The 20780-nt window shown below is 28.7% G+C and overlaps 1 long non-coding RNA gene across 1 annotated transcript; it reads right to left on the bottom strand.

The window, feature by feature from the left end:
* Positions 1-1190: 1190 nt before the first annotated feature.
* LOC136990366 (uncharacterized) lies at positions 1191-11831 on the bottom strand. The gene is made up of 6 exons (XR_010883053.1): positions 11629-11831; positions 11296-11522; positions 10702-11167; positions 4234-4348; positions 1405-1504; positions 1191-1309 (listed from the first exon to the last, which is right to left on the bottom strand). It is a non-coding gene; the product is annotated as an uncharacterized lncRNA (long non-coding RNA).
* Positions 11832-20780: the final 8949 nt, after the last annotated feature.

The raw sequence follows: 20780 nt of genomic DNA, 5'->3' as shown, positions 1-20780 counted from the left end.
AAATTGTCGTTCGAGCGCATTACATTCTGGGATATCTTCCGGGGGGATAATTACATGAATACCTTTCGGTAAAGTCCTACCTTTGATCATCAATTTAGGAGTTTGCAGACGTCTGTGTTATGGAACCTCGATTGAGACTTGAAACTTCTGCTTCAGATTACAGGAGTTACAATATTTTATATTTATTATTATTATTTATTTTTAACTAGAATTTGGTATATTATTTCAAATATTTACATTTTTTTAATTTTTTTTACAATAGGAAATATTTTATATTTTATTTTCTCCTCTTTTGTTACATCTTTTATTAATTCTTTTACAAGAGCCATTTGGAAATCATGAAGTTTTTTCAGCAGATCTTCAGGAAAATATATAAAACTTAATGTTTTAAATAAAAAAATCGTGTTTTACGTTAATATTTTACTATTTACACAAAGAAAAATCGTTTATAAATTAATATTTTTTCACTTTTTCCTGAAATTTCGACGCCCTTCAGACCTTTAAACTTTTGACTTTAATTTGCAATATTCTAGCTTATAAATTAATTTCCATCATAAATTAGACTGTAATTAATATGAAACGCAAGAAAAAAGAATAAATAAATAAATAAATAAATAAAAATTTATAAGAATAAACGGGAAAAGTTACTTTTCTGAAGCTTTGTCTTAAGTGCGCATTATACGGCGAAATCCTATTATCTGAAGCATTTGCACGAAGATAATAATTCTTTATTGAAGAACAGTGGCTACATTGTTTCTTATTCTAGCACTATGATGATGTCTGGAAGTTGAAATTGTTTCTAAACCCCATACACAGGTTGAGTTTTCAGTAAGTAGAAGACAGGTGGTGAGACTATCGGAGTTAGTAAATCAAATCATTACGCTCGGATAGATACAAATAGAATCAGAAAGCGGGTTCAATGGTTTAGTACGAGTAGAAGTGACACTCGAGAGTGAATCAGTCCATCTGACAGATTATATCTGCAAGAAGGAGCCGTCGAGTATTATTATATCTTGAAAAGAATTCAATTTTTCAAGAAATTTTATTCCCACGGTAGAAGCGAGGAAGGAGGGGGGAAATATATAATAATTCTCAACTATTTAACAACATCTGCCATTATTTTTCAGTAAAATTAAAGAAAAATACTTCCTTTAATCTTAAAAAAATAAGATATTGTGTGTAGTTACTTTATTTTTCTCACTAAATGGCTTCGAGAGCAACGTTTCCGAAAGGATGCGGAAGAGCAAGAATGGAAGAAAGAGAGAGAAAGAATTCTGATGATTTTCTTATTAATGTTTCTTCTTTTAATCTGTTCATAAATAAAAGATAAATGGACGTGAGACATTGTGACGATATGAAGAAGAGTTGTTTGGTAGTGGGGTGGTTCCTCTGACATAGCTTTACCGGAAGTTGGGCTTTCCCGAATGGTAATCTCTTTCTCTAGACAGGAAGTTGGTAGGCCGCATCACTTCCTTGGTGAGTGGGCTATCCATCCGTGGTAATTCTCTAGAGTAGAAGAGAATAGTAAATTTTGCTTTATGGTGGCTTAGCGTGATCGTCCTCAAAAGACCTCTTTTTTTAAACCACCAAAAAAAAAAAGTGGAGGAATTGCAGTCTAGTAGAAGGCTCTTCAACTTACAAAAACAGGAAGCTATTCTATGGGCTAAATAGTCACTTTATTTATAAAGATAAGGCAACTTTACATCTATATCTTGATAAAGGAGACTTTTTGATTACCTAAGAAAGGGGGTGCCACTTAGGAGAATCGATCACAGTTTTAAAGAAAGGGGTGCGAAGAGTAAACTCATGAATCACGGAATTAAATCGTAAGTTTAAAAATCAATTTTTGCGAATTTTTAGCCCATCTAATGTTTTATCAGTAAGGGGGTATTACAGAGAAACAAGAAGACAATGAAAAGTAGATGTATCTAAATCCTTGCTTGACCTGAATGATTTCCTATAGTTGCGGTGTACAGAGTGTTATCTTAGCAAACAGGGAGCCTTATCAGAGTATGAGGATTTTACTTGATCAGAAGACAAGACTTGTTTCCTCAGTCGGATCTTAAAAGTTTCGCAGGTTCCCGCGAGATAAGAACGGATCAATAGTTGTGTCGTCATATCCGTTTTATTCTTCTCACTCGTCGCCCCCATTTTTTCCCTTCTTCTTCTTCTTCTTCCTACCCCCCATTGATTATCTCTAATTTCTAATAGGTGATACATCCATTTACTTATACAAGGGGGAAGGAGAGAATTCTTAAAATGAGGTTGGATATTGACACGCTGTTAAAGTGTTCCTATGAATTTTGTATAATAAAAATTTGGCGTGGGTCGACTTTAAAATGTTTTATCATTCCTCCGGGGTGGCGATATACCTGTTTTGATATAGAACCTCCTATAAAGTGATTTATGAGGTCTTTATGCTGCGGGATAACGTTAATAAAGTATGGGGCCTCATTAATAGGGTTTTGTGTTCTTAAGGCAAACTACCTGCTATATATTATTGTTCCATTATCGTTCATCCCATCTCGAGTCTGATATGATTCGATAAAAATAAGATTTATTGTTTTTTAGGAACCATAATGTATATATATATATATATACGAGATATATTTATTTCAGAAAAGAAATCTGCATGCCTTTATCCTTAATTTTAATGTCCTTAAACTCGCATTAAGAAATTAAACAGTGTTTTTCTAACTTTATTCTAAATTCTTTAGGGAAAAATCAGGAAAATTTTCTTCATTTTGAATTATAACTCTTGAGTTTCCTTCTGGAAACCTTATAAAAAATTTCTATCCCAAAATTTTAATTCCCTAAGCTACACTTATCCTCTAATTTCTCTATAATTCCTTTAAGAAATTCCAGAGAAATAAAAAAAAACAAGTTTTAGGGAAATTTCTTCAATTATATATTATATGTTTAGAGATGTAATATATAATTGAAAAGGAGATAATTTATTTAGATAACTTATTTTCCCTAAAATTTAGGGAATTTGTACGAAGTTATTGTGTTAATTCTTACTTCAATTTCTCTACCATCCCTGAAGAACGTAAAAAGATATTTTCGTATATTAAATTATTTTAATTTCTTTAAAGTTTTACAAAGACATTTTGCTTTATTTATCTCCTTTCTTTCTTCTCACTTAAGATTTTAAAAAAAAAACTGCTTGTTTGTCTAGAAGCAGCCTGATTAACTGCAATTATATCGAAATGTAAAGACATCTCAAGGATTTCCTTTTAAAATATTTTTATTAAAGAATAGAACTACTGATTTTTTTCTTACCTTTCTGAGAGGGTTTTTAAGCATTCAGACAGGTCAAAACATCGGAAATTTCAATAGAAAAATGCGTGTAACAACTTCAAACTGCATCAACAGAGAGGGATGCTTTAAAGTTGTATAAAATGTTTAAAAGTATATAATCTAATGCCTCCAGGTACCGCACACAAAGCTTTATCTTTAACTACATTTACATGAACATATAAATCAACTTAAAACCTTCTATCAGACAATGCTCGAGTTATATCATAGTAGAGTTGTATCTGATCTTGAGCTTCCCTACCCTAAGATCAGCTTTAATATTAGTATTCTATGTATAGATAGGAGGACAGGAAGAAAAAAATAAATAAAAAAAGGGGTGTAAAAGGGTAGGGCAAGTTTATCGCTATGATAACAGCTCTATTGTTCTGTGGTAAAGCTTTTGAGTAAATTTTTCAAAGAACAATGCCCTCGAGAATCAGCAGAGATGACGACTTGAATCTTTATCAACACATACAAACACGAGATTCTCTCTCTCTCTCCCTTTTCATTGATAAAAGATTAAATTTTAACAACGTTCGTCACCTTTTTTTTAAAGCATTCTAGTTTAATTTACTCGCAAAAGATGGCAGCTGTATCTAGAAAAGGTGTTTATGTACTGTACTACATTTATATTAAATTTTTGAAGATATTTAATAAATTAAATATTAATTTTAAGTAAACAGCTGCCAAATTAATAATTCTCGCCATTAATTAAGATAAAAATGACGTTAATCTTCAAGAAATTAAAATAATTTAGCACGTAAGTAGAATTGTTAAGCAGAAAAGACTACTTTACAGGCGTTTAGATAAAGTTTTCTATTTGGATTTTAAATATAATTTTACAGTTTATACTAGTGAAAAGTTTACAGAATTTTTGTATTTTTTTAATAATAAAATTAAATTTAAAAAATAACATTTCTTCCTACCTTCCTATACAGTTTCTTTCCTAATTTATTTGAAGTTTTTGATACGAGTTTTACAGCACCTCAATTTATTTCGCCTTAGAAAATCCGTGATGTGTATGTTTGTGAGAGTTGTACAGAAGAGATTCCTTTAAAGAAAAGAGGAGAAAAATCTTATCTTTAGAACTACAAAAAAAGAAAAAAAAAATACCTTCAACTTTTATCCGGAGAGCTATAAAAATTGGAACATCGCGTTAATCCTATGGATAAAGTTACCCGGTTTTAACGTTGCTAAAGTTTATACTTTCTCCAAGTGACGTCATTGCTCTGTTTTATCTTTTGTCTTTATCCTATAAAACATCTTTAATTTTAAATTAAGATAGGGAATGTTAACTGCGCTTGGGAAACCGACTCTCTGGTGAGGTAGGAAATGTTTTTAATCCAGGAGTAAAGGATAAAGAAAAAAAAAAAGAAAACGAACTCATTAAGACATTATTCGGGGATTAAACACGAGATTAAACTTTTAATTATATATTTTTAGCATTATTCTTTTAATTTAATTCATTTTAAGGGATTTAAATTCATTAATTTGCTACCAATTAGTTAGTGTATATAATTAGGAACTATGCTTCGTTTTTGGGAGGTTTTGGCGGTAAAATGGGCCGAAATGATGACGAGAAATTTAATATAGAAACTCATTTTAGGCATTACATTATCATCATCATCATCATCATCATCATGAAGAAGAGGAATTTATCTGTCGTCATTATATTGGAATTGCCTGATTCATCTGAGAGTGGGGCATATTACATGCATTTAACGTGGGGTATCTTTGACATATCTAAAGGTGGAGCATCTCTGACGCATCTAAAAATAAATTCGTATAATTAAAATTATCTGTTTTTTCTAATTAAAGAGAAGATCAAGGATAACGAGATGATGTTCAGAGCATCATTACTATAGCTCATTCTCAGGAACAATGTAAGAACATATAAACTTTATAGATTAATTATTATATTATTTATCACGTTATAAAAAATTTCGGAGTTTTATAGATTAAAGAAAACCTATGATTAGCTAGGATATTTAATTTCATTGAAAGCTGTCAAGCTTGTCCATAAAACAGATTATATGGGACATACCTATGATTCATAACCTCAGAATCTTTTCAAATAGGTTACAGCCATGTTCATAATGGAGTATATATTATAACATTTACACAATAACTTAAAGCACTATGTAAAATTTAACATAAACTTAACATAGGAGTAAATTTAATGCTGTACTACTCGAAAATTTTCACTTGTTTTCTGTGTAAATTAGCGCACAAGTTTACAATTCAACCCTTCTAAAATCATAGAAAATGAAATTTTTGTATAGAAAATTAATGGATTTTTACTTAATAATATTAATTTAGCGGATTAAATTACAGTTAGTAGAGCATTATCATGAGAAGTTATCGAAGTTTCCAATCGTTTATGAGGCTCAGTGACTCTGTAAATGGTTCATTTTGTAGCGACTTAAGTCGATGGGGCAATAATTACTGTGCAGAATATGTTTTAAATGGAAGATTTTACTTATGTTTTATGCTTTCTATTCCGTATAACAAAGACATTTAAGGCAACATACCTTTAACAACCGTCGATAAATGGAAAATAATGAGTAGTTTAATCACACTACTTCAAGAAATCTCCTCTTTTAAAGTATTTTCGATGCTGCAAGTAATTATACAGGGGCTTCTTTTCGTTCTAGTACTTATCAAGATGAAATTTTAAGTTTTATAACGAATTAAACCGCTTTAAAAAAGGAAAATTATTAATTTAATATGATGCACTCCATGAAAAACGTCCAAAAAATACGAATTTAAACTTCAATTTCGTTAAATATTACAGGTTATTATGTTAAATTCATTGATTAGAGAGCATCATGAAGAGATGAAGATTTCTGACGTTGTTTTAAGTGAGGTATCATAGGCATGAGATGCTAAGATACAATCTTAGAGTGTCATAAATATATATTTTAATCAGATATCGTCTTAAAATAGGGCATAATAAAATATCGTCTTTAATTAAGTGTCATAAATATAATAAGATAACATCTTAATTAGCTTACCTGATTACCATAAGTACTGTACGGTACATTATAGAAAATGTCTTTGATGTTAATATATATATATATATATATATATATATGGTAATCGTTTAATCAAGTAACATTTTAAGTAAGGTACTACATACGAGATTGGATATCTTAAGTAAGGTATAGATGATCAGATATATCTTAAATAGAACACCCTATACACCAATTAATCAAGCATTATCGTAAATAAGGCTTCCCTTAAGCGTCATCTAATCAGATACTAACTTAGAAAAGTGACAAGAAACAGGTTAAACTACTGTAAATAAAGCAACGAAGCAATCTCATAACCTCTTGAATCATAAATCCAATATGATCAACAGTCAGGTATTACCTTAATTAGGGAATTATAAGAATTAGAAATTACTTAACCAGGCTTCACAAGCTAAGCTAATCAGATATTTAGTAGAAGAGTAGCAAGAAAGACATTACAGTCATACACTACCATCAATGAGGCTTTGTAAGTATGAGGCATCAAGACGATAAGGTTAATTATAGGGTCATATATGAAACAGAATCAGGTAATGTCCTAAATAAGACACGATGAGTGTAAGATATTACGATTTCACTTCAGTTAAGAATTACACATTTTGTTAACTGGAAACCTCAATTAATACACAAAAATACGTGAAAAATGTAACTAGAGCCTGCAAATTTGCAAACTGGAGCCTAAAAATTTGCAAATAAAACCTGCAAAATTGCAAATAGAGCCTGGAAACGTTGCAAACTTAAGCCTGAAAAATTGCAAATAAAGCTTAAAAATTTGCAAATAGAGCCTGGAAACGTTGCAAATAGAGCCTGCAAATTTGCAAACTGCAGCCTAAAAATTTGCAAATAGAACCTACAAATTTGCAAACTGGAGCCTGAAAATTCGCAAATAGAGCCTGGAAAATTTGCAAACTGCAGCCTGAAAATTTGCAAACTGGAGCCGGAAAAATTGTAAATAGAGCCTGGGAAATAGCAAGTAGAGCCTGAAAAATTACATAAATTTCATAAACGTAAAGATTTTTCAGTTTAAATCTTACAATTTAATGAATAATATCGGAGCAAGTAGGATGCATTTAAGAAAAATTCTTTCAAAATGAAACAAACTGCTGATATGTGCGAAGACGAAAAGAATCGTTGGAAAGCAAAGACGTTGGAAGTAAATACGACGTTTTTGATAGATAAAACGATATTTTATGGCTGAAGATTGACTGAGTTGTAGTCGACAAACATACCAGATCAATAAGTGCTCCGGCAGTTGAATGAATCAAGGATAAGGTTCTTCTTCTACAAACGTAATAAACCACCGTACTTGTAAGATGAAATACACAATGTATGGATCGATGAATGTGTTCTTTTTATATTGAAAAATACTAAGAATCTAAATTAAAATGTGAACTTAAACTAGTTTCTGAAGGCAGATACAAACTCTGGCTGCCCAAGAAAACTAGTTAGAAAATTAATTTTATACGAAAATCTCTGGAAGATTATCGAGCAAGAAATGTATTAATTGATACAGGACAAAGTTTTTTATTTATTCAAATATTAAATTAATTAATTTGCTTAGTTATTTAATTTTATTTATCGCTTATTTTACGTGTTACTCCATTAAGATTCCATTCGTGTGCTGTGTAAATTAATCATTTTTCTAATAAAATTTAAGATTTATTGTTGTAAAATTGTGTTAAATTGGTGGGGAAAGGAGTGTTTTTTATTTTTTTTTCTGGGTTTTTTATGTTGGCAGTTTATTTTTTTTTGTAAATAAGCAATTTCTTGCTTAGTTAGTGAGCGCATGTTGATGACCTTCAATCGAATTAAATCCTTAATTTATTTAATAATTAGTGCTGTTAGAAGAGAATTAAAGGACTTATTATATAAAATTGCGCTAAAATCGTAAATTATTTAAATTCTTTTATCTATTTTTAGTGTGTAATATACTGATGACGCTTGTCGCGTCGCATCGCGCCGCGCGCCTCTCCGTTCATCCTTAAAGCGTAATTACATCACTACTTAGTTATTTACATTATAAATTCATAAATATTATTAAAAATTGCGCTGGAAACTTGTATAAATTCTTTATACGTAACTAAACATTGTAATAATTAATTTATTAGTGAGTAGGCTAAACACTACGCGACGCGAAGCGACAGTCGCGCCTAGCGATAACAAAGCTACTTTAAGCATTATTTTGCACATTTTATACATTTTCAATGCAGAAAAACTGAAATTTAATTAAAAATATAAGAGAAAAGTTCGGTTTTTAGCCATAGAACAGTATTATTACTCGAAAAGAAGAGAAAAGAAAAAATGATTTTTCGCTGACGAATGTTGAAAAAAACCATTAGGATACGAGAAAAAGTACAGAAAACTTGATAAAAAATGATAAAAATACATATTTTTTGTCTTAAAAATTACTTATCTGCGACATTTTCCTTCAAGAAAATCAGATAAAATGGATAAAAAGGCAGAAGAAAACAAAGTTCAGACATATTGGATGGAGGAAAGGCTCCAGGAAATAGTTGTAGAATGCTGACTTATATCATTTACTTAAGACTCGAAGCAGGAATGACACTTTATGGGAGTTTCCTTGACACCATAGCTGATATCAGAACGATAAAAGTAGACCATAAAGTCAAACATACCCACAAATACGTAGAAAGATTCATGGGGGGGCTTTATCTCTTCTAAATACAAAACGGGGAAATCTCCCTACAGAATATCTAGTGGAAGAATTATAGGGACATTTACAGGATACTGATGTTTATCAGGGATCCATTTTCTGATCAGGCCAATTACAGCTTACTATTACTGTACCATTAAGGCATGGGAGGACATTTATTTTTATGAGTAACGGAATGGGTTGTAAAAATAATTTTTGGATCAGGTGTACGATATATTTGGGTCGTTTATATCAGAAAACCCTGGTTAACATCACCCCAAAGATAATTTGGTTTGATATAACTTGATTTTTCTGTATAATATATTCTAGAAAATGTGGCCAAAATAGCCCACAAGAACAGGCAGGATGTTAAGGGCATAACAGCCCAATAGGGTGAGTCTATTATGGAGAAGGTTAGATCCTTCAATAGGGAGGATTACTGCATTACAAATGAGGGTGAGTTGAGGAAGAATCACCCCGCTTGTAGTTAAATGAATATAAATTGAAGGAGGGCAAGTGAATTTACTCGAGGATATAGCTGTATATATGAAAGTAAACAGGTTGTTAACGTAGAAAAATCAACCATAAAGCATAGATTTGACGATTTTTAAGGCATTAAAACACTTTGTAAGATATATAATGCAGGTGAAAGTTAAAAAAAAATGAGCTTAAAGAACAGAAAATTCACTGTAATTTTGTCAAATCAGCAATAGAAAATAATTGAAAACAAATAAAAAAATTAAAGATTTACTGAATAAAATTCAGTTTAGATATAGAAAATATTAATTAAAAAGTCAAGAAGATTCTAAAATATTATTTTTTCTAATAAAAATTCCATTTGAAAAGAAGGAATAACATAAACAAACCCAAAGAAAACAGAAATTTGTAAGATTGTATAGATTCTGTAGCATTCAATCGAAGTTAATAGCAGGCTCTATCTATAGGCAAGCTCATGTATACAGTCAACAAACGTTTTGTAAAAATCTCGAACTTCCGACGTATCGTCAACCTTGTCGGAAGTTTATCCGGATAACGTCGGAAATACGGAATTTTCCTGTTTTTTTCCCCCTAGCATTCAATGTGTAGGCATTCATGAAATATGATGTTTAACATCCCAGAACGGATTTGATGGATTCGCTTCTTCCTCATCTAAAAAACACAACACGAATTGTGCCAGGAATGTATATAAATATACACAGATAAAAAGAAATAAGTAAATAAATAAATAAATAAATAAAACAGACGTTCTCCCTCCCTCCAGAAGGGTGTGGAGACTGTAGATAAATGCCCTCTAGTGCAGGAAAAGTGAACTTTAACACGATAACATCTGTCCCCGAGGTAGGATAATGGAGGAAAGAAGTGTATAGAAAGTTACCATGCGTATAAAACCGATAAGAGGCTTTAGTTATTGGATAAAATATAGCTAATTAGAAAGCTTGCCAACGTTATTTGATGTGCAAATAGTTGATTTGTATCTTTAAAACCCAAGAGGGGTCATTTTAAAATGTTGAAAATTAAGCTAATTGCCCCTTTATGTTCTCCTTGTTAAGAGCAAACACTAGTTTAATTTTAATGAGAATGTATCTTGCATTATGTCTACAATATAAAGGTTTTCATATATATATAGTTTTTCTCTCCAGGGATGGGGCTTAAATGGAAACGTCAATTTGTAGCTTGTACAAGGTATTAGTTAATAAATGGTGTTTTCAAATCCATATTTACGTTTTCATCAATGATGTAGTAGAAGCTTGGAAACTGGAGCTTTAATAATAGAAAGCTAAGATGGAGGCCGTCAGCTGTTTGTGATTACTTTGAGTCTTTAACAGACTGAGATTTCGCTTATCTGTCCTTCTTCATCCCCCTATCTTTCTTTTGATTGCATACATCATGTATGAGTTCAACTCCCTTTGAATTCTTCTTACAAGCTTCAACATAGAACTGTGGTCAACTCAGGGGTTCCATTTCCCTTGATAGGATCTTCTTTCTACTGTATATTTATATAGAAACACCAACTTAGACTCGTCTCTTGAGGATAAATTTAAGAAACAACTCCACACAAATTCTATTTATTTGAACGAAATTCAATCCTCAAAGCAATTTAATGATTAATTTAACAGCCGAAAGCCTCATTTAATCGCAAAACTCTCAAATAATGCTTCGTCATTTGTCATGAAAAATCACTGAAATTCTGAAAATTAATTAAATTTTATATGAAATTTTTAATAAAAATCACTCTATAAGCTATTTAAGTATTGAAATATCATAAAAAATTGGCAATTATTTTACGTAATTTGACTAGAAAATCCCGATACGTACGGGATACATCCACACGAAGAACTGCTTCAAGTAAATTTGAGACGATTATCTATTTCAATATAGGATTTCTACAATGTCTATATAAGATTTAAGGATAATACTGCTTGATGTAGAAGAAGCAATATCGATAAATTCTACAGTACGTGATGCTCTCTCTCCGAAGTTATTTTTATTGTGTATGTCCATTTGTTAGATAGCTCCCCGTTCGATGCTTCTATAGTAATAATCTTAGAAAGAGCAAGAGAAATCGACAGAGTTTCTGTATTTTGGTTAAAACTTTTTGACAATTTAGCTAAAAAATATAAAAATAAAAATAAAAAAATTCTTTCTTACTCTCTACTTGACTTTACAATCACGATTTTACAACCTTTCTTACCATACTTTCAACTACGTTCTTCTTTCTTAAAACTTTTCTTAACATCTTAAAAATATTTTTCTCCTCACTTTAAGCATTAATCCATATTTTATACTTAAAAAAATCCACTCCTATTAATCATGATCAAGTATTTTAAGGTTAAAAATTAAACTTCTTGACTTTCATCATCCAATTTTAATTTTAAAAAATGTTAGAGAAGAAGAAGAAGAGGAGGAGGAGGAGGAGGAGAAGGAGAAGGAAGAGAAGGAGCAAAGTTTTAAATAAAACAAAAATAAAAATCCACTCCATCACTACATTATTTCTGACATTTTTTTTTTCCTGTAAAAGAAAATGCAATAATGGAAAAAGTCAAAATAAATTTTTATAAATTTATTCTCTTATAATATTTGTACCTCATAGAAGAGTGTAAAAAAAAGATATATACATAAATTTTTTATACATTCTACCTTACTACATTTAAAAATTCAATATTACTAGATATAAATGAGAATTTTAAAAGAATAATAATAATAAATAAATAAAAATTCAAAAACGATAATGCACGAGGAAATTGTTCTTTGTGAAATTTTAAAATTCCTTCTTTTTTTTTTTTTTAAATATAACTGTGCTAAGAGAATAACACGTAGAAAATAATGCATTTATTTATCGAGTTTAAAAAATAATTCCTTTATTTCATGCTTTAAAAAATGAGAATAAATTCAATTTTCTGATGTTATATTTTACTTTTATAGAGTAGATAACACTTAGAAACGATTGAAGAAACCTTTTCTGTAATTCGTACGTTTGTCTAACCATGTTAAGGTTCAAATAACGATAGACAGTAAAAGTTGACAGCTTTTCTTTTTCTTACATAATATATAATTCAATTTTCTACAACTCTCACGAAATATTTTTATTATTATTACTATTATTTTAAATCAATACAAAAGTTTGGATATTTATTATATTTAAAAAGATTTATTTATACTTTTCCTACTCTCACTCAGACTCTATTTAACTGTAAGACACACACACCTTTATGCTGAGAACTATAAATTTAAATTTAATCATAAAAAACAAACGTTTTCGGCCACTCCACTGGCCATCATCAGGTTAACTATATTCGAATACTATTTCGAACAACCCGTTCAAAATTGAAATAGATTACAATAGAACTCACGCGCTCAACTACGTAAACCAAATGTAATATAAAATTTATTTATAAATTTCCTATTTTTTTTTATTTACTTATTTTTCTATAATTCATTTAAATCTTTATTTACTTATTTTATTCCATTAATTTATTTTACGTTATATATTTATAACGTTATTACTTAACGTGTAAATTAGTTTTTTTATGTACGTTATTGATTTTGTATAACTATTTTTAATTTATCGTTTTCTAATTTATACGAAAAACTACTCGTTTTTACTTATTTTTAATTTTTGCATTTTTATTTCCTGTATTTTTCAAATCAATTCAAATCAAATCTTTATTAATCATAATAGGCCATAGACTGTTATAACAGAATGTTAGACTTACATTGTATCGAAATTTACTTATATCTACGTAAACAACAATCATGTAAATTTAAGTACCCTAAGAAATTACAATACCTATGTGTATCAGGTTTGTTACATATAAATTTAGAGAGATTGGTTACAAAAATTTGTGCGAATTTATACAATTTGTACATCATTGTATCGTAAGGGAAAGAACCGATACATTTAGTTTTCCTCCTTAAAAGTACTTAGTTGTTTTAGATCAGCTTTGATTCTTAGTTCTTGGTCTTTCTTGCACTCACAAAACATATAAAGTTTAGTGAATATTTCTTTGCATGTACTTTCGAGAATTCATAAATTTTATTATTTACCATAATCATCTTTTTGTTTAATCTAAGTTGATTGCCAAAAGGATTATTAAATAACATGTAGTTATTATTAAAAGAGTAATCCAGAATAATGCTGTACCACTCTGGTTCTTTCCATTTGTACATTTCTCCAATGTCTTGAGATAAAGAATTTTCTAATGTATTTTGGATTAGTTGAGTTTTAACCAGATTGCTAGTTTCTGATTTTTCAGCAGTGGAGTTATAGAAACAACAAAGTCGTTGACAATATTCGACATTTGGTTCACCCAAGATCTTCTATTTTTGACATAACGAGAACAGCAGTTTAGAAGGTAGATTTCCATTATCTCTAATCACGAAAAGAAAATTAATAAACCTTTTTACAAAGAAGGAAGTTAGTTTGAATCTATTAAGTTCTAATCTGAGGGCATATCTAAGAATGTTATATTCTAAAGTAAAACTTTTGTTTTGAATTATGTCAAATTTTTTATAACTTGTAAGGCTCCAAATTGGAAGAGGCGTAGCCTATGGCATTAATGATTATCGAGTTAAACAATCTAAAGTGAACAAACATATTCTTAAGTTTAATTTGTGAAAACAACTTCACCATATTATTGATCAATAGGTTAGATTCGGAAATAATTTTATTATTTCCTGTATTTTTGAATTTTTGCGTTTTTAATTTGTATTTTTGACTTTTTGCGTTTTAATTTGTATTTTTGACTTTTTGCGTTTTTAATTTGTATTTTTGACTTTTTGCGTTTTTAATTTATTGTGCTTTTGACTTTTTGCGTTTTTAATTTGTATTTTTGACTTTTTGCGTTTTTAATTTATTGTGCTTTTGACTTTTTGCGTTTTTAATTTATTGTGTATTTGACTTTTTGCGTTTTTAATTTATTGTGTTTTTTACTTTTTGCGTTTTTAATTTGTATTTTCGACGTTTTGTGTTTTAAATTTATTGTATTTTTGACTTTTTGCGTTTTTAATTTGTATTTTTGATATTTTGCGTTTTTAATTTATTGCATTTTTAATTTTTGCTATTTCTTACTATTTTATGTTTTTAACTAACGATTTATTTATCTTATTTACAATTTTTTATGTTTTATATTATTTATAATTTTTCCATTTAATTTTCGTTGTGTTTTAATTTTTGTTTATTACACTTTTTCACCTTCGCTTTCTTTTTATTTTCTTCTAAATTTTGTTTTCAGTCATTAATATTTTTCTTCTTTTAACAAGTTTTTTCCTTTCTTTCTTTCTGCCGAAATATATTATATTTTTATTTTTATAAAAGAGACAAAATAAAGGTTATATAAGCATTACTTGATTATTTATAATATGAATAGATTTTGTCTCTTAATTATTAAAAATATACAAAAATTTAGAGTTTTATTTATTATTATTTTTAATAAAAGATGCAAATTGTTTCTGGTATAAATATATCTGCTTTTTTGTAAAATATAAATTTTATTTTATGGTAAAAATTTTACCAGTTTCTATTGCAGTTTTAGTAAGATGCAAATCGTGGTTTATCATGAAAATTACAATTTTTAATTGCATTTTTATAAAAATACAAATTGCAATTTATTGTAGAAAGTTGTCGAATATGACTGCATTTTTAATAAAATGCAAATTTTAATTTATTGTAAAAATGTGCCAGTTGTATCATTGTTTGTTTAATAAAATGCAAAATTTCAATTAATTTTTAAAAGCCATTAAAATTTTTTTCTTTATAAAATATAGAGTTTACTTTTTAAAATTTGTTTTCTTGTAAAAATTTGCATCTTTTATAATTAATTTTTAAAACATTTGTTGCAAAATTGTGTTAAAATTTTTGATTGAATACATTTTTGTATTTTATTAAAAATGCAGTAGAATATTTAAATAATTTAAGATAAAAAATACAAAGTTTAATTTTTCCTAATTATTAATTATTTTAGAGAGAATTTTAAATCTTTTACAAATAGTAAAAGAGCAAATATTTACAAATCATAAATAATATAAAATTTTAATTTATTGTAAAAACTGTGAAAATTGTTATTATTTTATAAATTAAATTAATTAAACATTTATTTTTATTCTTTAATTGATCGTAAGTAAAATCACTTTATATTAGTTTCAGATTATATTTAAAATATTTAATTTAAATTTATCAATTTACTTTGCGTACGAAGCAAAGAAAATACTAAATAAATACTTAATTTTATATTTATATAAATATAAATTTCTAAGAATTTTGGTTTGTTAAAATTAAATTAGAATTTAATTTTTCAGGTATTAATTTATTAAAATTTAATAGTTATTCCTATATAATTTGCTTGGTAAAATGCATTTCTCGCTTCTGTATATTTGCTATGGTATTTATTCAATTAAATTTCGTGCTTATTTATTAATTTTTTACTTTAAGTAGTATAAAATTTTAACTTATTGTCAAAATTGTAGAAGTTTTTAATGCATTTTTAATAAATATAATTGAATGCTGCATACTTTCCCAAGTGCAGTATTTAATAAAATGGAATACTTTTCAATGTATTGATAAAATACAATGCTTGCTCTTCTACACTTTGTGTAGTATTTGCTTAATAGAATGCAATGCCAACTCATCTACACCTTGTATAGTATTTGCTTAATAGAATGCAATGACAACTCATCTACACCTTGTATAGTATTTGCTTAATAGAATGCAATGACAACTCATCTACACCTTGTATAGTATTTGCTTAATAGAATGCAATGACAACTCTTCTACACCTTGTATAGTATTTGCTTAATAGAATGCAATGACAACTCATCTACACCTTGTATAGTATTTCATAAAATCCAACTGTTATCCATCAATACTTCACCAACACTTAACTTTCTCTGTAAGCGCATTGAAACGCATAAAAACGGAACGATTTCTTCATCATTTCTCCATAAAAATGTTAATTATTCGTAAAAATGGCACAGACATTTTAAAAATCGTTTCTAAACATATTTATTTGACAGATCTCTTAAATTTAATGACTTGTTTTAAACTAGAGTGCTTCGAAGAGAAATCGTGCGAAAACCAATTTCTTGTTTTCCAATTAAGAAAACAAAAACCCCAACGAAGAAGAACGGGGGAAGAAGAAGAAGAAAGGAGAGAGGGAGGAGGAGAAGAGGGAAAAAATAAGAAAAGGGATTTTAAAAATTGACAATTACAGAAAGAATCTTTGCTTCTACCTTCACTGATCGTAATTACTTCCATCTCTTTAACTAATAAAAACACATTTTGCATTTTCTAGATTAGACAATCGAAGTTTTTGACGTTACCGTAGGGAAAAAAGGACACGAAGTATTAAAAAAAATGGCGAAAAAATATATTTTTTCTCCTCGTGCCTTCTGTTCTTTATCCTGTTTTTTTCTACTCCAAAATCCCTATTTTGTCTTGGACTCTCGAGAATATTCTTAGAGCTATCTCGACGTGCGGTTAATGATCTGTCCTGACATCATTTAAAAGTAATTATTCCTGTCTGATTGTGAGTACTGTAATTTGCTGGAGGTGCATCAGTCAGAAGAGGTTTCTCTTTATTCACCCCCCCCTTTTCTACTAGAAGGACTTAATGAGTCATGAAGCGTAACAACGGAATCAGTTTGATCCCTTCGTATGCACAGATACTTTTCCTAGAATTTAAAAATAAAATACAAAAAATTAGAGGATTTGGAGTGCACGTACATATATTTGAATGGATTTGATTGAATAGAGAAGTGAAGTAGCAGAAGGGAAATGGGGAAAGTTTTGTGGGTTGGTTTGCTTTTTTGCAGGTTTGCTTTTTTGTTGCCTTAACAATGAATAAAAGAAGTGATTTTTTTAAAGAAAAGGGAATTACTAGATTAGGGTAGATACGTGGAAAGAAACGAGGTAGAAATAAGTATTCTATGATGATGGAGATGGAGGGATGCTCGGAAGCTGCACAGAGATGCTTAAGAGAAGCGTTAAAAATTAAATGAAAAACCAGGAAAATATTGTAAATTTTTACAAAAATCGATAAAAGGAAACGTCTAGAATATTTTTTTCAAGCGAAATTTAATATCTATAAATTATTTTCTTTAAATTTAATAGAGATTTTTCTCACTTTTTACTGATCTTATCAGTAGTTAACGTTTATGATCTTTGATGAATTTTATCATCCATAAAATAAGTTAGATTTAAGATTCTCAATTATATTCTTATTTATCGTCTTCTGGACACTTCTATAAATGAAATTACTAGGATTTGAGAGTGTTTAAGAGTACGAAATAATAATACTAATTTTCTCTTGAGCTTCAATGCAAGATAAATGATGCTGCGAAGAACACTTTAATGCTACTTCAAGTAATTTAAGAATTTGTAATCCTTCCTCCATCAAAATATGAAGCTTAGAAAAAAATTATACTAAAAATTTTTCTTCAAAATATAAAAATATTCTGTTATATAGCACGTTTTAGTTAATTTCTTTCAACTTAATAGTCATATTAGTCGTAATTTCTTAAGATATTTGATAAATTTTATTGAAATTTCTAAATTATATATTTGTTTATCGTCTTCTATACACATTTTTGAATTAAATCACAAGAATTTGAGGAGTGATGAAGAGCGCGAGGCAATTATTTCTTGCTCTAAGTTCAATGCAAGAAAGAGGATGAGGAGAGGAAGATGTGGACTTTCTAATCTTTTTTTTCTCACCAAAATTATTTAAAACTCTAAAAGTAGCATTAATCCACACACAAAAAGACTGGATTTTCTCATAAAAGAATTCAAATTCAGAGTTTACTTACTTTACATTTTCTTCCATTTGCCTTCAAATTTTGCTAGAAAACATCAGAAGTTTAGCTTTTACACGTTTCTAGCTCCAGTAAAACAAAGTTTAAGATACAGATTTCTCTACCTTCATTCTTGTTTACTATTTTCGGGAACTGAAACACCACTAGAGATTCTTTCAAGTTAAGAAAAAAGAAGAAGAAGAAGAAGTTTGATTCGAAAACAAACTCGAAACTTGGGAATATAGATTGGAGAATGGGTCGATAGAGGGTCTAATACATTCGACAGACGTTTCGGGAACATCCATATTTATGAAACTATGCCGTGAAGCCGAAATCATGCTACACTGTCTTCGATTCCTGTCTATATAACTGTATATATATATATATAGCTCTATATACACAGAGTGCATGCAAGCAGCACACGCAAAAGTACGAATATCAAAAAAGTCCCATCATCTGGAAGAACAGGACGGACGGAGGCATCAAAGTGTGTCAAGTTATTGATATTCTACTGCTAACATATAAGAAATAGCTATGCCAACCATGAGGATACGTGAGTGAGAAGAGGAATAACTTATAGCAACTGGTAGCAAGTGGGATCTGCGGATGATTAACTTGGAATTTTGGTGTTGTAAGGGTTTCGTTTCCAAGATATATTCCAGCTTATACAAGTTTATATGCTATTATTAAATTATTTTTTTAAAATTATATATATATCTAGCTTTGTGTGATGTGAATTGTCTTTAAAATCTAAGCGGAGGTGAGGAGTAATTTAGGTGAGATTTTTAGAAAAATTTGAAAATTAGAAAGGAATTAGAGGGCTTGAATATAAATTTTAGAGTATAATAAAGTATAACACATCAAAAAATCAATAGTTTTATGTGATTTTAATTTAAAAAATTGGAAAGTTTAAAGTTTAAAGTCATGAATACGAAACCAGATTTTAGTATTACGTGAGTGGAGTTAGATGAGATTTACGATAAAAACAGAAAATTAGAGAGTAATTAGGAAATTGGAAAGAAATTTTTAGAGTATGACGAAGTATAATTCTTCAAAAATTTGATAATTTGATACGATTTTAATCTAAAAAATTCGAATTAAAATGCTTAAAGTTATGCATATACTAGTCTTAGGTTGTGATGTTAAGTGATTGGAGTTAGAGAAGATTTATGATAAAAATAGAAAACTAGAAAGTGTTTAGAGAATTATAACATTATTATACTCTAAAAATTAAGTAAATTCTTTAAACTTTTAATAATTTTACATGATTTTAACTTATAAAATTAGAAATATAAAGCTTAAAGTCATGAATACAAAAGCAGATTTTTGTATTACGTGAGTGGAGTTAGATGAGATTTACGATAAAAACGGAAAATTAGAAGCCATTTAAACAATGGAAATGTAATTTTTCGAGTATAATGAAGTAAAATTCCTCAAAAAATTAATGATTTTAACGATTTTAATCTAAATAATTAGAATTAAAACGTTTAAAGTTACGGAGTTAAGTAATTGGATTTAGACGAGATTTATGGTAAAAGCAGAAAATCAGAAAGTAATTAGACTGTTGGAACATAATATTTAGAAAACAATGAAGTAAAATTGTTCGAAAAATCAATAATTTTATATGATTTTAATTAAAGAAGTTTTACGAATATAACGCTTAAAGTTCGTGCATATTAAAGCATTCAAATCAGATTTAGGTGTTACGTGAGTGGAGTTAGATGAGATTTGTGATAAAAATATGAAATCAGAGGATGTTTAAATAACAGAAACGTAATTTGTAGACTGTAATTTTTCAAAAAGTCAATAATTTTACACGATTTTAATTAAAAAACAAAGAAATATAACGGCTCAAATCCATGCATTTAAATCATATTTTTGAATAAGAATTCCAAATAAATACACGAATATTAACATTTATATTTAAAATATAAATCGTAAACATAATATATTAAGTAGATAAAAAGCTAGAAATGTGTATAAAATATTCAAAAGTGCAAAGAAGATTTTCTTGGAAACAAATTGCCATAGAAAAGGAAGAGAAAGTATGAGGAAGGAAGGAGAAAAAAATGGGATTTAACGAAACTACAAGGGAATTCTTAAAATTGGGAATTGTGAATTTGAAACTTTATATTGTTTAAATAAAAGAACGGGTGATTTCCTTTGTCTGAAAGTAGAGATAGGATTCTTATTTTGTACAAATTGGCCTCGAGGCGGTTTGGTTTCTTGCTGGTTAGCAGATAAGAAAGAGCAATAGTAGAAGGCATTAAGGAAAAAGATTACAAAGAAAACAGTCTGATGCTCGACAATTCACATAGAATTAATAGTAAATAAAGGAAATAACCTTAAAATGTATTACTATTTACTATCTAATTATTGATAACTCAATCGGAAATTTCTCTTGAAGAAATGGCTTTAGTTGAGGAGAGATGTTTGATATTTTGAGAATTTTATGAATATTTCGCCTCATAATTGCTTAATTCTTACATAAATGATAAGAAAATTAATATTCTTAC

The sequence above is a fragment of the Centruroides vittatus genome, unplaced genomic scaffold (assembly GCF_030686945.1).
Source record: "Centruroides vittatus isolate TY-2023 unplaced genomic scaffold, ASM3068694v2 scaffold_907, whole genome shotgun sequence".
NCBI lineage: Eukaryota > Metazoa > Arthropoda > Arachnida > Scorpiones > Buthidae > Centruroides > Centruroides vittatus.
Note: the sequence above shows the minus strand (reverse complement) of the source record. Positions and strands in the feature narration are given on the sequence as shown.